At 38.3% G+C, this 16206-nt stretch overlaps 1 non-coding gene across 1 annotated transcript; it reads right to left on the bottom strand.

Moving 5' to 3' along the window:
• Window positions 1-203: 203 nt before the first annotated feature.
• LOC148565226 (small nucleolar RNA R71) lies at window positions 204-311 on the bottom strand. The gene has a single exon (XR_015883889.1). It is a non-coding gene; the product is annotated as a small nucleolar RNA R71 (small nucleolar RNA).
• Between the last annotated feature and the right edge of the window lie 15895 nt (window positions 312-16206).

Below are 16206 nucleotides of genomic sequence, written 5' to 3' on the forward strand. Positions count from 1 at the left end.
TCTTAACTGAATTCTTGTAGATCTGTGATACTGTTAAGACCAATGGGGTTGATCCTGAGGTCTACAGGCTTATGCTTTTCCCGTTTACTGTAAGAGACAGAGCTAGAATATGGTTGAACTCTCAACCTAAAGATAGCCTGAACTCTTGGGATAAGCTGGTCACGGCTTTCTTAGCCAAGTTCTTTCCTCCTCAAAAGCTTAGCAAGCTTAGAGTGGATGTTCAAACCTTCAAACAGAAAGAAGGTGAATCCCTCTATGAAGCTTGGGAGAGATACAAGCAACTGACCAAAAAGTGTCCTTCTGACATGCTTTCAGAATGGACCATCCTGGATATATTCTATGATGGTCTATCTGAATTATCAAAGATGTCATTAGACCATTCTGTAGGTGGATCCATTCACCTAAAGAAAATGCCTGCAGAAGCTCAAGAACTCATTGACATGGTTGCAAATAACCAGTTCATGTACATTTCTGAAAGGAATCCTGTGAGTAATGGGACGCCTTGGAGGAAGGGAGTTCTTGAAATTGATACTCTGAATGCCATATTGGCACAGAATAAAATATTAACTCAGCAAGTCAATATGATTTCACAGAGTCTGAATGGATTGCAAGTTGCATCCAACAGTACTAAAGAAGCATCTTCTGAAGAAGAAGCTTATGATTCTGAGAACCCTGCAATAGCAGAGGTGAATTATATGGGAGAACCCTATGGAAACACCTATAATTCCTCATGGAGAAATCATCTAAATTTCTCATGGAAGGATCAACAAAAGCCTCAACCAGGCTTTAATAATGGTAGAAGAAACAGGTTTAGCAATAGCAAGCCTTTTCCATTATCCTCTCAGCAACAGACAGAGAATTCTGAGCAGAATCTATCTAGCTTAGCAAATATACTCTCTGATCTATCTAAGGACACTCTAAGTTTCATGAATGAAACAAGGCCCTCCATTAGAAATTTGGAGGCACAAGTGGGCCAGCTGAGTAAAAGAGTCATTGAAACTCCTCCTAGTACTCTCTTAAGCAATACAGAAGAGAATCCAAAAAGAGAGTGCAAGGCCATAACCTTACTTGGTATGGCCGAACCCAGAGAGGAGGAGAAGGACGTGAATCCTAGTGAGGAAGACCTCCTGGGACGTTCACTAACCAATAAGGAGTTTCCCTTTGAGGAACCAAAGGAATCTGAGGTTCATCTAGAGACCATAGAGATTCCATTGAACTTCCTTCTGCCATTCATGAGCTCTGACAAATATTCTTCCTCTGAAGAAGATGAAGATGTCACTGAAGAGCAAGTTGCTAAGTATCTAAGAGCAATCATGAAGTTGAATGCCAGTTTATTTGGTACTGAGACTTGGGAGGATGAACCCCCCTTGTTCACCAATGAACTAAGTGCATTGATAAGGCAGACATTGCCTCAGAAAAAACCGGATCCCGGAAAGTTCTTCATACCTTGTACCATAGGCACCATGACCTTTGAGAAGGCTCTGTGTGACCTTGGGTCAGGGATAAACCTCATACCACTCTCTGTAATAGAGAAAATGGGAATCTATGAGGTACAAGCTGCAAGAATCTCACTAGAGATGGCAGACAAATCAATGAAACAGGCTTATGGATTAGTAGAGGACTTGTTAGTAAAGGTTGAAGGCCTTTACATCCCTGCTGATTTCATAATCCTAGACACTGGGAAGGATGAGGATGAATCCATCATCTTTGGAAGACCCTTCCTAGCCACAGCAAAAACTGTGATTGATGTGGATAGAGGAGAGTTGGTCCTTCAACTGAATGAGGACTACCTTGTATTTAAGACTCAAGGTTCTCCTTCTGTAACCATGGAGAGGAAGCATGAAAAGTTTCTCTCACTGCAGAGTCAACCAAAGCCCCCACAGTCAAACTCTAAGTTTGGTGTTGGGAGGTCCCAACAATGCTCTGAACATCTGTGAGGCTCTATGAGAGCTCACTGTCAAGCTATTGACATTAAAGAAGCGCTTGTTGGGAGGCAACCCAATGTTATTTAATTATATCCATTTATTTTCCATTGCTATTTTATGTTTTCTTTAGGTTGATGATCATGTGAAGTCACAAAAACTACTAAAAAATAAAAAACAGAATGAAAAATAGCATTAAAAATAGCTCACCCTGGAGGAAGAGCTTACTGGCGTTTAAACGCCAGTAAGAAGCATCAAACTGGCGCTTAACGCCAGAAAGAAGCATCAAGCTAGCGTTAAACGCCAGAAACAAGCACCAGACTGGCGTTTAACGCCAGAACAGAGCATGGAATTGGCGTTTAACGCCAGAAACATGCAGCAAGCTGGCGTTTAAACGCCAGACATGAATTCTAAGGGCGTTTGCACGCCTAAATGGAGCAGGGATGCTAAATCCTTGACCCCTCTGGATCTGTGGACCCCTCAGGATCCCCACCTACCCCACCTCTTCTTCTCTCCTCTTCACACCTTTTCATAACTCTCTTCCCCAAATACCCTTCACCAATCACCTCCATACCTCTTCCCCAAATACCATTAACCACTCACATCCATCCACTCTTCCCCATAAACCCCACCTACCTTCAAAATTCAAATTATTTTCCCTCCCAAACCCAACCCTAATGACCGAAACCTACCCTTCCCCCCACCCCTATATAAACCCCTCAACACTACTCCATTTTCACACATTACAACCACCACTTCTCCCCCTTGGCCGAATACACTCTCTCATTCCATCTCCTCCATTTTCTTCTTCTTCTACTACTTTCTTTCTTCTTTTGCTCGAGGACGAGCAAACCTTTTAAGTTTGGTGTGGTAAAAGCATTGCTTTTTATTTTTCCATAACCATCAATGGCACCTAAGGCCAGAGAAACCTCAAGAAAGAGGAAAGGGAATGTAATTGCTTCCACCTCTGAGTCATGGAAGATGGAGAGATTCATTTCAAAGGTCCATCAAGACCACTTCTATGAAGTTGTGGCCAAGAAAAAGGTGATCCCTGAGGTCCCTTTTAAGCTCAAAAAGAGCGAATATCCGGAGATCCGACAAGAGATTAGAAGAAGAGGATGGGAAGTTCTCTCTAATCCTATTTAACAAGTCGGGATCTTAATGGTTCAAGAGTTCTATGCAAACGCATGGATCACTAGGAACCATGATCAAAGTAGGAACCCGAATCCAAAGAATTGGCTTACAATGGTTCGAGGGAAATACTTAGATTTTAGTCCGAAAAATGTAAGGTTGGCGTTCAACTTGCCAATGATGCAAGAAAATGCATGCCCCTACACTAGAAGGGTCATAAGGCTTTAAAGATCTCATTTTCTCAAATCATCTCAGGCTCATAAGCCAAATTTACTCAAAGTGAGTCTCCTTTTGAAAACAAAGCCACTCTCGGCATTCTCTTTCTAAAACTTCCAAAACCATGGCAAGTTAAGGATTTATTTCAAAGTATTCAAAATCACTCATCCAACAATGGGATTTTATAACAAAAGCTTCTCGGCAGAGTCCCAAGTCTTTAGGGAAGGTCATCTTACATCAATTCTTTAAAATTCATTGAAACTCTTAAAATCATAGATTCTCGGTTCAAGTAAATAAAACTGAATTTATTATGAAACTGAACCATACAAAATCACAAGTTCTAACCCGGTCCAAAAATCAACTCATTTGAAACGGAACCAGTTCATTTGAATCAAACCATTTTCAGATTTCTTTTTGGAACCCATTTTTCCAACTCTTCTAAAATTCCTCAAACTTGATTACTCTATCAAAAATCTAGGTTCCTTTAAAAATCACTAAAAACTCCTTTTTATATTGAAATTGATATTAGGGCATCATTCTTTCCTTCAGTGATTCAAACGGTAAAAATAGTTCAGTTCTAAATAAGCCGAACTCAACGTATAAGGTTCATCAAATAAATTAAGCTTGAAAACATAAATATCCTCTTAATAAATCAAATAATACAATCTCTCAAATCCAACCTTTTTTAAATAACCTTTCAAACAAGACTAAGAGTTTATAGAAATTTCGGCAGCACCTCCCCTAAAACTTGGACTTTTGCCACCCGGTTCGGGTCCCAACTAAACCGTTCCTCATTCCTTTTCAACAACATAAAACCATAAATCAATTCAAAGCAGGCTAAATCCAACAATCGCCTCAGTGGCGTATCTCAAGGATACCATTTCAAAATCAACTCAATATCAATCGATTTAACTCATTTCCAAAGCTTTAAAGAATCAGTTCGGCAATAAATCATTTGTCCATAACCAAGTCAATTAAAGTAAACCAGGCTGAATTCAAAAGTGCATTCGACTTTTCACATCATTGAAATAATTGACTCAATTCAAACCAATCCTCAACGGTTTAAACTCAGATTTCAAATCTTTAAAGAATCAACTTTAAAACATTACATTTCATAAAGCCGCAGCCAAACCAACATCCATAATCATTCGAGTCAATCAAATAATACATAAGGCAATTACAATCACCAAATACACAATATCTCACATCAGTATCCATATGTAATAATTCCAATACATAAAACATAGTTTTTGGAAAGTACCCCTACCTCAAAACGCAATTCCATAATCCAAGCGCTTCATAAGTTCTTTTCACCTCAACTCAAAATCAAAGGCAGCTTCAAAGCACAGCCCCACACATTTTCGCAGCAGCATAAACAGCTCTAAATTACAACAAGCAACCTCAGTTACTAACTCTAGGAACATTAATACCATAAAGGCTTTAATACACGTACGGGACACTAACGTAAGGCTTTCGAAACATAATTTCTTACCGGAATAACAACACGAAGCAGCTGCGGTTTCGAACCGGCCCCGGCACAGCTCCGGCGGCGGAGGCAACCTCAGCCCCAACTACTTGTAACAGCAACAACAACTCTAACCGTGACATGCCATAACTCGAACTCAGCCCTACATTATCAAAACCTTAGGATTCCTACCCAAATATAACAAAGTGCAGATTTTCAAGGGCTCCGGAATGTAACTCTTACCGTAACTAAGGAGAAGTGACTGAGCCAAGCGGCGGCATCCCCGACGGTGGTTCCGGTAGCCACCGGACTGCTCCTGGCGACCAGAACAATGGCAAGGCTTCCTCCTCCTTCGGCAGCAACAGTGCAGAAGCTTCAGCTAAGCACCGCAAAGCAGCAGATCGGCAGTGGCGGAGCCGACTTCTCCTCCATCGCATTCTGTTCCTCCCGCACTGCTCTCTCCCTCTTGCCGACGACCGTGACGGAAACAACCCCCAGCAGTGGAGGCAGCAAGGCTGGCTCGACCGCAGCAGAGTGTGACACGCCTCTCTCCTGGGCTCTCTCTCCCCTGGCCGCGATTCACGGCAGCGATAGTAGCGCCGTTGGAAGACACGGAAGCAGTGGCGGCGACAAGGCTAGCCGCAAGCTTCTCTTCTTCGTGCGCCTCTCTGTTCTGGGTTCCCTCCTTCGCGACGGCCACGGCGGCGGCAGATCGGTGGCAACGTGATGGTGCGACGGTGAGGGAGCTTGGCGATGCTGTCGGCGGCGCGGCGCAGCGAGCTTCCCTCCTTCCACTGGTGGCGAAACCCTCACTCTCAGATCTCCCCTTTCCTCTTCCGGCAGACCCCCTTCCCCTGCTTCCCTTTCTATTTCTTTCTTTCTTTCATCTTTGCAGCCATTGCTGCTGCTGATTGTTGGGAGAGGGTTTCGGTGGCTAAGTGTTGCTTTTGGTGAGGTGTGTGTGAAAATTAGGGTTAGGGGCAAATTGGTAATTTCACATAAAATTGGGAATAATATAGTAATTGAAACCCAAATTAAATCCAACACTATTTGTACATAGAAAATACTATTTTCTCATCAATTTCACAAATTATTTTCAATAAAATGCCCAAATCTAAAAATTAGAAATAATATACTTAATTTCTTCATTTTCCAAAATAGCAGTAATAATATTTAAAATATTACTTATCTAATCCAAATCATATAAAATCCTTATTATTTCATAACTATCAACCTTATACTTTAAATATATAAAATAATCCAATAATTACAAAATTGGATAATAATGATAACTTATCTCAAATCCAATAAATCAAAACTTGCCTTAATTATCTTTAATAAAATAATCTCTGAAATTAAGGCTATAAATAACTGTAGGATTTGAGACTTGATCATAATAAGACTTTTCAAAGATTCTGGGTCTTACATTCTACCCACCTTATAAAAATTTTCGCCCTCGAAAATTGATACAAAATGAAAGAAATTCCATAACAGTTCACCCTTGAACACATTTAAGGAAGAAGCAAAAATATCTGAAAATATAATTATATATACGATTTTCAAATACTTTGATTGTCATAAGCATAAGGATGTAAAGGTAGGAGTGTGATTGCAAAGCAAACGTTACAAGGTAGGCTCAATGCAAAAGATAACATGGGTCAATCATGTGATAGAAGGGCAAGGCATCAAAGGCTATCAAACAGGATGGAGTTAAAACGACGTGCTCAACCTCCGCACACTAATCTCATATCAACCTCAAAGTTTCAACTTTCCAACTCCATCAAGCACTTTACAAACCCCAAATTTGATCACAAGCCTGACAACCACAAACCCGTTCGTAAGGAACAAAATGCCCACAACTCATACGTTGCACACCTACCGCTTCAACTTCCGTATACATATCACGTCTTAAAGAACTAACGTATCGCGTTACTACGTCTACAAGTCGCACGTGATATCAAAACAATTCTCGAGTCTACTCAGAAGGATACAAGATTTAGAAAGGAGAGTCAAATGTCAAAGATAGCAATAATAGATTTGAGAGAATATATCCAATTCCAGATAACCAAGGATACTCAAGCAATGAAGTTTGCTAGACATAATTCAATTGACAACTTCAAAGATAACCCTTGGATCAAAGAAATTCAATAGGACCAATAAGCAGAAAAATCAGCGCATTAGTTTAAAACAATTTCAAGCTGAGTCGAAGAAGTATGAGACTTACAGAAAAGAATATCTCAAACCCAAGACAAAACTCACAGAACTTAAGAGCATGATTAAAATTACTTCCAAATACATTGTTCATAAGAGAATCGAAAACTTGCGAAAAATCACTTCGCAATTTAGAAGAAAGCTCAATAGCAAACATTGCTCAAAAGGGCAACAAAAGCAATAACGTGGCTTTGCTCTAATTCAACTTCATGTTGAAGTAGATTATGCAGAGTTTTAAAAAAACAAATGCACCCAGATTTGGCTAAGAGCAAAATATTTTCATCAAATATTTTAGAAAGATAGTTAGGTGCACAACTTAACCAAAAGCAATCATAAAACTCGGAAGAGAAATCAAATGCTTGTTCAAAAATTTCCAAAATTCATATTCAAACAAGTATGTATAAAATTTATAGCAAGGACGAAGGAAGAAGTTAAACTCTTTAGAAAAGAAACTCCGAGATAAAAATTTGCTTACAATTTGGTAAAGGGAATAAGTGGTGCATTACAAACGAACCAATTTCCACTAAACAAGGGAGCTTTCCAAAACCTCATTTAAAATGGCGCATGCCAACTTTAAATTAATTTCGTCAAAATTGGACAATGGTTTTCAATCTCAATCAAGCAACAGAAAATAAATTCCGTTTAATATTTCTTCAAAGAGAATTCAAAACTTCTTTAAAAGATTCAAAGCAAGACTCCAAAAGTGTTCTTGAAATCACCATCTTAGAAGAACATTCAAGAAGTTTAAGATGTACTAAAAAGAAGTCAAGCCTTGCAAGAAAGGACCTTAAATTAAAGTAGTTCAAACAAGGTCCACTGGACATGAAACATCAAACAAGTTTTAAATTGATCCAAAAGAATACAAAAGTCATAGAAAAAGACAACTCAATCATTTGTAATTTCTCAAGGATAAAATTTTTGACTAAAAACTCTTGTAGAGATAATGAGAGAATAAACAATGCACTAACCTGAAACGAATCAAACTGACTCACATAAGGATGAGATCCACAAGAGAGGACAAACCAAGATCAATGGTAATATTTACAAGATGTAAAAGATTAGTTAAAAACAGAATCACGTATGACATTCATAGAGGTAAAAAGCTTAAGAAGGAACGAGTTCGTTCATAAGAAGAAAGCTATGAGTCCAACATTTTCAAAAGAATAACAATGGCAAAAACCATGTAGTATGCTAAACCAAACTCAAATCAAAATGAATTAAGTAAAGTTTATCAAATGAAACTCAACCGGGATAAAAGTGAAAAATTTCCTTTCTTTCCAGAATTTTGAAAAAAATCTAAATACATAATCAAATGAAAATGTGCATTGGAACTATAGTAAAATTACTAGAAAGTCAAATTGTAATTTTAAGGTAAAATGCAGTTCCGTAAACCAGTAAAAGTACAGGCGAGGTATTAGAAATAAATAGTTGTCAAACTGTGTAAGAAATCTTCAAAGTTTCATATATAGATAAGTATACATCTATTCAACAGCAATTTTCATAAAAGTCTCAAAACTGGCTGTAATCACTGTCAAATAAGAGAAAAACCGAATCAACAATTTCTTTAAGAATGGACTCGAAATCCCGGAGTTAAAAATGCACAGCGCATTAGGACAAGTTCAAAGCCATATCAAAGAATACATGAACCAAGAAGAATTCAAATAGAGGAAGGTAGATACAACAAGGATTTCAACCAAGCATAGGCACTTAAGATCAAATAAGAATGCATATGAATAGAGGAATAGAGTTGAAAACGCAAACTACTTTTCAAGAGGATTAGCAAACAAGGACTTCAAGTTAGGATATGAAAGAACAGGTCGACTCGAACAGAATTCAAGACACACAACTAAATAGCCTCGAGAAATAGTTTCCAACGTTCCCAAAACCCGCAATTCGCTTTACTCAACCTCGTATATCATCTATGATAACTCATCAGTGCTTTCATATACATAATTCACTAGTATTAAGCCGGCCAAACTTAATATCAAGAATTATGCAATGCAAGACTAACAGCGTTAATCAATAGATCGTCATGTGCATAAAGCCCTAATTCTCGTCATTCGACAAGACCTAATACATGACAAACACTCAAAGTATGCAACTGAAGCATAATCGGTCCATTCCTCAGGCTCTACAGGAAAGACCGCTCTGATACCATAATGTAACACCCTAACTACCAAAACTCACGCTTCCGGGTGCGCGACTCTGATAGCTCGGATATTACGACGACACTTATACTATTTAATACTAAAATATGAGCCTGTTTAAACTTTAAACTGCAATACAGATCCAAAAATACTTTCATCCGATAACATACATCCATAGATACCATACAACTTACAAAACTCATAAAGGGTACATACATACATATATGCATACATATATATAAATAGTATTACAAGCATTAACCAATACAATCCATATCCCTCTTACAGAATATATCAAGATAAAGGCGAGGGTACAATAAACCATAACTAAAACAATACAAAGCATCACAACAACAATTAAATAAGCTCTTCGTAACTTCTGCGCCCATGTCCTGAAAGGGGGAAAAATGTAGGGGGGTGAGAACATCATCCTCGAAAGGGTTCTCAGTAGAGGGTTTTTGGGAATTACTGTAATAGGATACATGGAGATAAACCGTACCAGTGATTAATAACTGTCTTATGCCTCTTTTCAAAAACAACAGCTTTCAAAAAGGTAAAGTCGAAAATCTTTTCTGAAAGAGGAACCGTTCAATTCTCAAAAACATCAAAAGCCTTTCAAAAAGGTCTATCTATGCTGAACCAAAATAGCCTTTCATATTTTTCCAAATCAGAAACTCAAAACCGAAACCAACCATCGGTCCATCTCAATCCAACCACGGCCCTAGGCCCAAACAATCCAACCATCAACCAAATCACCACAATCCAACAGAGTCCCAATTGCAAACACAGATAGGAAGTTCAAGCACAAACAAACAGTTACAGCAAGTAGAACAATTAGCAGTTAATCACAAAGGCAAACCAAGTACAATATGCACACCCAAACAATGTCACATAGATGCATATGATGCATGCCTGTCCCTAGTGGCTGATGATATCATCTGTCGGTTATATAGCCAACCCGACACGTCCTAGTAGCTAACCATGGACAGAAACACCCATCGCGGAGCAAGTAGGTTTGAGCTACAACCCCATTGCTACTACCCGCTCAACCCAGAGCCAGTGGAATAACCACTACTGCGGCTACTATCCAGGCGGGTGTTTAACAGCTCAACTTGGAGCGAGTGGAATCACCACTACTACCGCTACTACCCAGGCGTCACAGTCTCTGACCTGGAGCAAGTGGGACGAACCACAACCCTTGCTACTACCCAGGTACCTCAAACATATATTCATTCAGTTCCAGCCATGGATCAACATCCATCTCAGCCATCCGGCTTAAATTCAAAATTCATAGTCAGCCATACGGCCCATAACTCATTCGGCAACCAGCCATAAATCAATATCATACACAGCCATTCCGGCTCACGGTTCAATCCAAAACCAGCCAATATTCATAATCATACACAGCCATTCCGGCCCATAACAAAACAGCACTTCCACCGTTCAACATCATTAAATTCATAAAACCGGAATTTAAGCTATAAATTACTTTTCTCAAGCCATTTCACTCTGAAATCAAATTTTCACTCTTTTCAGCCTTGGCTTTAAAGATCTCATTTTCTCAAATCATCTCAGGCTCATAAGCCAAATTTACTCAAAGTGAGTCTCCTTTTGAAAACAAAGCCACTCTCGGCATTCTCTTTCCAAAACTTCCAAAACCATGGCAAGTTAAGGATTTATTTCAAAGTATTCAAAATCACTCATCCAACAATGGGATTTTATAACAAAAGCTTCTCGGCAGAGTCCCAAGTCTTTAGGGAAGGTCATCTTACATCAATTCTTTAAAATTCATTGAAACTCTTAAAATCATAGATTCTCGGTTCAAGTAAATAAAACTGAATTTATTATGAAACTGAACCATACAAAATCACAAGTTCCAACCCGGTCCAAAAATCAACTCATTTGAAACGGAACCAGTTCATTTGAATCAAACCATTTTCAGATTTCTTTTTGGAACCCATTTTTCCAACTCTTCTAAAATGCCTCAAACTTGATTACTCTATCAAAAATCTAGGTTCCTTTAAAAATCACTAAAAACTCCTTTTTATATTGAAATTGATATTAGGGCATCATTCTTTCCTTCAGTGATTCAAACGGTAAAAATAGTTCAGTTCTAAATAAGCCGAACTCAATGTATAAGGTTCATCAAATAAGTTAAGCTTGAAAACATAAATATCCTCTTAATAAATCAAATAATACAATCTCTCAAATCCAACCTTTTTTAAATAACCTTTCAAATAAGACTAAGAGTTTATAGAAATTTCGGCAGCACCTCCCCTAAAACTTGGACTTTTGCCACCCGGTTCGGGTCCCAACTAAACTGTTCCTCATTCCTTTTCAACAACACAAAACCAGAAATCAATTCAAAGCAGACTAAATCCAACAATCGCCTCAGTGGCGTATCTCAAGGATACCATTTCAAAATCAACTCAATATCAATCGATTTAACTCATTTCCAAAGCTTTAAAGAATCAGTTCGGCAATAAATCATTTGTCCATAACCAAGTCAATTAAAGTAAACCAGGCTGAATTCAAAAGTGCATTCGACTTTTCACATCATTGAAATAATTGACTCAATTCAAACCAATCCTCAACGGTTTAAACTCAGATTTCAAATCTTTAAAGAATCAACTTTAAAACATTACATTTCATAAAGCCGCAGCCAAACCAACATCCATAATCATTCGAGTCAATCAAATAATACATAAGGCAATTACAATCACCAAATACACAATATCTCACATCAGTATCCATATGTAATAATTCCAATACATAAAACATAGTTTTTGGAAAGTGCCCCTACCTCAAAATGCAATTCCATAATCCAAGCGCCTCATAAGTTCTTTTCACCTCAACTCAAAATCAAAGGCAGCTTCAAAGCACAGCCCCACACATTTTCGCAGCAGCATAAACAGCTCTAAATTACAACAAGCAACCTCAGTTACTAACTCTAGGAACATTAATACCATAAAGGCTTTAATACACGTACGGGACACTAACGTAAGGCTTTCGAAACATAATTTCTTACCGGAATAACAACACAAAGCAGCTGCAGTTTCGAACCGGCCCCGGCACAGCTCCGGCGGCGGAGGCAACCTCAGCCCCAACTACTTGTAACAGCAACAACAACTCTAACCGTGACATGCCATAACTCGAACTCAGCCCTACGTTATCAAAACCTTAGGATTCCTACCCAAATATAACAAAGTGCAGATTTTCAAGGGCTCCGGAATGTAACTCTTACCGTAACTAAGGAGAAGTGACTGAGCCAAGTGGCGGCATCCCCGACGGTGGTTCTGGTAGCCACCGGACTGCTCCTGGCGACCAGAACAATGGCAAGGCTTCCTCCTCCTTCGGCAGCAACAGTGAAGAAGCTTCAGCTAAGCACCGCAAAGCAGCAGATCGGCAGTGGCGGAGCCGACTTCTCCTCCATCGCATTCTGTTCCTCCCGCACTGCTCTCTCCCTCTTGCCGACGACCGTGACGGAAACAACCCCCAGCAGCGGAGGCAGCAAGGCTGGCTCGACCGCAGCAGAGTGTGACACGCCTCTCTCCTGGGCTCTCTCTCCCCTGGCCGCGATTCACGGCAGCGATAGTAGCGCCGTTGGAAGACACGGAAGCAGTGGCGGCGACAAGGCTAGCCGCAAGCTTCTCTTCTTCGTGCGCCTCTCTGTTCTGGGTTCCCTCCTTCGCGACGGCCACGGCGGCGGCAGATCGGTGGCAACGTGATGGTGCGACGGTGAGGGAGCTTGGCGATGCTGTCGACGGCGCGGCGCAGCGAGCTTCCCTCCTTCCACTGGTGGCGAAACCCTCACTCTCAGATCTCCCCTTTCCTCTTCCGGCAGACCCCCTTCCCCTGCTTCCCTTTCTATTTCTTTCTTTCTTTCATCTTTGCAGCCATTGCTGCTGCTGATTGTTGGGAGAGGGTTTTGGTGGCTAAGTGTTGCTTTTGGTAAGGTGTGTGTGAAAATTAGGGTTAGGGGCACATTGGTAATTTCACATAAAATTGGGAATAATATAGTAATTGAAACCCAAATTAAATCCAACACTATTTGTACATAGAAAATACTATTTGCTCATCAATTTCACAAATTATTTTCAATAAAATGCCCAAATCTAAAAATTAGAAATAATATACTTAATTTCTTCATTTTCCAAAATAGCGGTAATAATATTTAAAATATTACTTATCTAATCCAAATCATATAAAATCCTTATTATTTCATAACTATCAACCTTATACTTTAAATATAGAAAATAATCCAATAATTACAAAATTGGATAATAATCATAACTTATCTCAAATCCAATAAATCAAAACTTGCCTTAATTATCTTTAATAAAATAATCTCTGAAATTAAGGCTATAAATAACTGTAGGATTTGAGACTTGATCATAATAAGACTTTTCAAAGATTCTGGGTCTTACATCTTTCATAGCTAGAGGTTGACTAAGTGGGAGCAATGGACAATTCTCATCACAATTGATGATGATAATGAGGATAGGACTTCTAGTTCTCATTCCTTGCCAAGAGCTTTCTTAGTTGTTAGTTACTTTCTTGCAATTTATCTTTCATGTCTCTTATCACAAAACCCCAAAATATACTTTGCCATAACCAATAACAAGAACACTTCCCTACAATTCCTTTGAGAGATGACCCGAGGTTTAAATACTTCGGTTATTTTTATTGGGCTTTGTTACTTGTGACAAACAAATTTTTGGATGAAAGGGTTGTTTGTTGGTTTAGAAACTATACTTGCAACGAGAATTTAACGTGAAATTCTAAACCACGAAAAATCCACTCATCAAAATGCCACGTGTACGCGTCGCTGCTCGCACGTGACTTCTTTAGTGAAATCGTGCATGGCAAATTCAGAAGAGCTCCTGGCCCAGTCTTGAGCTAAATTTTGGCAGGAAAAGACTAAAAGGACCAAGGATTGAAGGGGGGAACAAATAGTTGAGTTTTCATCATGCTTTAGTTAGTTTCTAGAGAGAGAAGCTCTCTCTTCTCTCTAGAATTAGGTTAGAGGTAGATTATGATTTCTTAGATCTAGGTTTAGTTCATGCTTTGATTTACTTCTCCTTTATAATTTCTTGCTCCTCTACCTTTCTTTTCCTAGTTTAGTAGTTTACTTCTTGTATTTGTTTACTTTGTTGTTGATGCACTCTTGTTCCTTTTATTTTCCTTTAATGCAATTTATGTTTGATTTTCTTTATTGTTGATTTGAGTTATTATTGTTAATTTCCTTGCAATTAATAGTTGTAGATTTGAATTTCTTGCAATCTTATTTTGCTTTTCTTTTATGCCTTCCAAGTGTTTGATTAAATGCTTGGAAGGATGTTAGAGTAGATTTTTGTGTACTTGGCTTGGGATGGTAACTTAGGTGAAATTGAGTTGCTAATGTCCAAGTCTTGATAATTGGTGTCCATTGACTCTAGCTTCCACTAAGTTAATTAGTGAGTGGCTAGGACTTATGGATTAGGATTGGTGTAGCTCATTTGACTTTCCTTCACTTGTTAGAGGATGACTTAATGAGATTGATCCTTACAATTATCATGTTGTGGTTAGTAACAAGGATATAGATCCTTAACCATCATTGCTTGCCAAGACCTTTTTATATTTGAGTTTCATTTACTTTCTTGCAATTTATCTCTCATGTCCCTTATCATAAAATCCCAAAATATACTTTGCCATAACCAATAACAAGAACACTTCCCTGCAATTCCTTTGAGAGACGATCCAATGTTTGAATACTTCGGTTATTTTTATTGGGGTTTGTACTTGTGACAAACAATTTTTTGTATGAGAGGATTGTTTGTTAGTTTAGAAACTATACTTGCAATGAGGATTTAATTGTGAAATTCTATACCATCATTGTTTGACTTGCTACTTGTTTGGTAAATATTATGGTGCTTGCAATGATGGAAAAATACATTTTCACAGTTAGGATTTAGTAATTGGAAGAAAGTAAACAATAGGATGAATTGTGCATTTGTATGTCACGAGGGTCCTATTCGTAATTCTCTTCATAATTTATGTGTAAAATCTTGTGATGATTTAATGGCTCAATCTAAGTATATAGACAAAGTTCTTGATAGGCATAGTGATAAAACTATTGCAAATAACCGTTTAAGGTTGAAGACATCTATTGATGTTATTCGATGGCTTGCAGTTCAAGCATGACATTTAGAGGCGACTATGAAAGTCCTAGATCTTTGAATAGGAAAATTTTTATTGAGTTAATTAAGCTTTTAGCTTGTAATCATAATGTTAATAATGTCCTTGAAAATCTCCTAAAAATGCTCAATATATATCTCCCAATGTTCAAAAAGATATATTGCATATCTTTGCTAGAAAAGTGCGTGCAATAATTCGAGAAGAAATTGGTGATTCTAAATTTTGTATAATTATTGATGAAGCAAGAGATGAGTCAAACCGAGAACAAAAGTTTGTGGTTTTGAGATTTGTAGATAAGCACAGTTGTGTTCAAGAAAAATTTTTTGATCTTATACATGTTTCTGATATGTGTTCTTTGTGTTGAGTTTAATGAACTATACTTTGATTAAGATGATGACTAAAAATTATCGGATTAATATTAAATTATTTGTGTGATATATTTAGTTTAGTGTGTAGAAAAGTGATTTGATCCAACTGGCTCAAATTGAATCGGAATTGGCCCAAGAAGCATAAACACGGCCCAATATGGTTTCAGCAAAGAAATCATTCTTTAACTCTTGATTCAAAGACTAAGCACTGAACCATAAGAAATAAAGAAAGCAAGCCTATATCCATGACAAGACCAATTCGGTGGACACACCCAAATCCATCTCTCTTCAACCATGTCGCTAACCGGGTAAATAAATTGAAATTCATTTGAATCCATTCTCACATCCACTGAACCAACAAACTCTCTCTTCTCTCTCTTCCTTTTCTTTTCTATCACATCAATCTCTGAAATAAAAAGAAAGATCTGGAGCTAGGACAGAAAGAAGAATGATAAGCTAGCTTCCATTCTCAAGCAAGAAGAAAAATTAAAAGGGCTACAAACGGAGGAAGATCTCAATGCAATAGAGGATCACAAAATGGTGATTTTCTCATTTGTGCTTCACAAAGA

Source organism: Arachis ipaensis, chromosome B5 (assembly GCF_059453495.1).
Source record: "Arachis ipaensis isolate K30076 ecotype BB chromosome B5, ASM5945349v1, whole genome shotgun sequence".
NCBI classification, from domain to species: domain Eukaryota; kingdom Viridiplantae; phylum Streptophyta; class Magnoliopsida; order Fabales; family Fabaceae; genus Arachis; species Arachis ipaensis.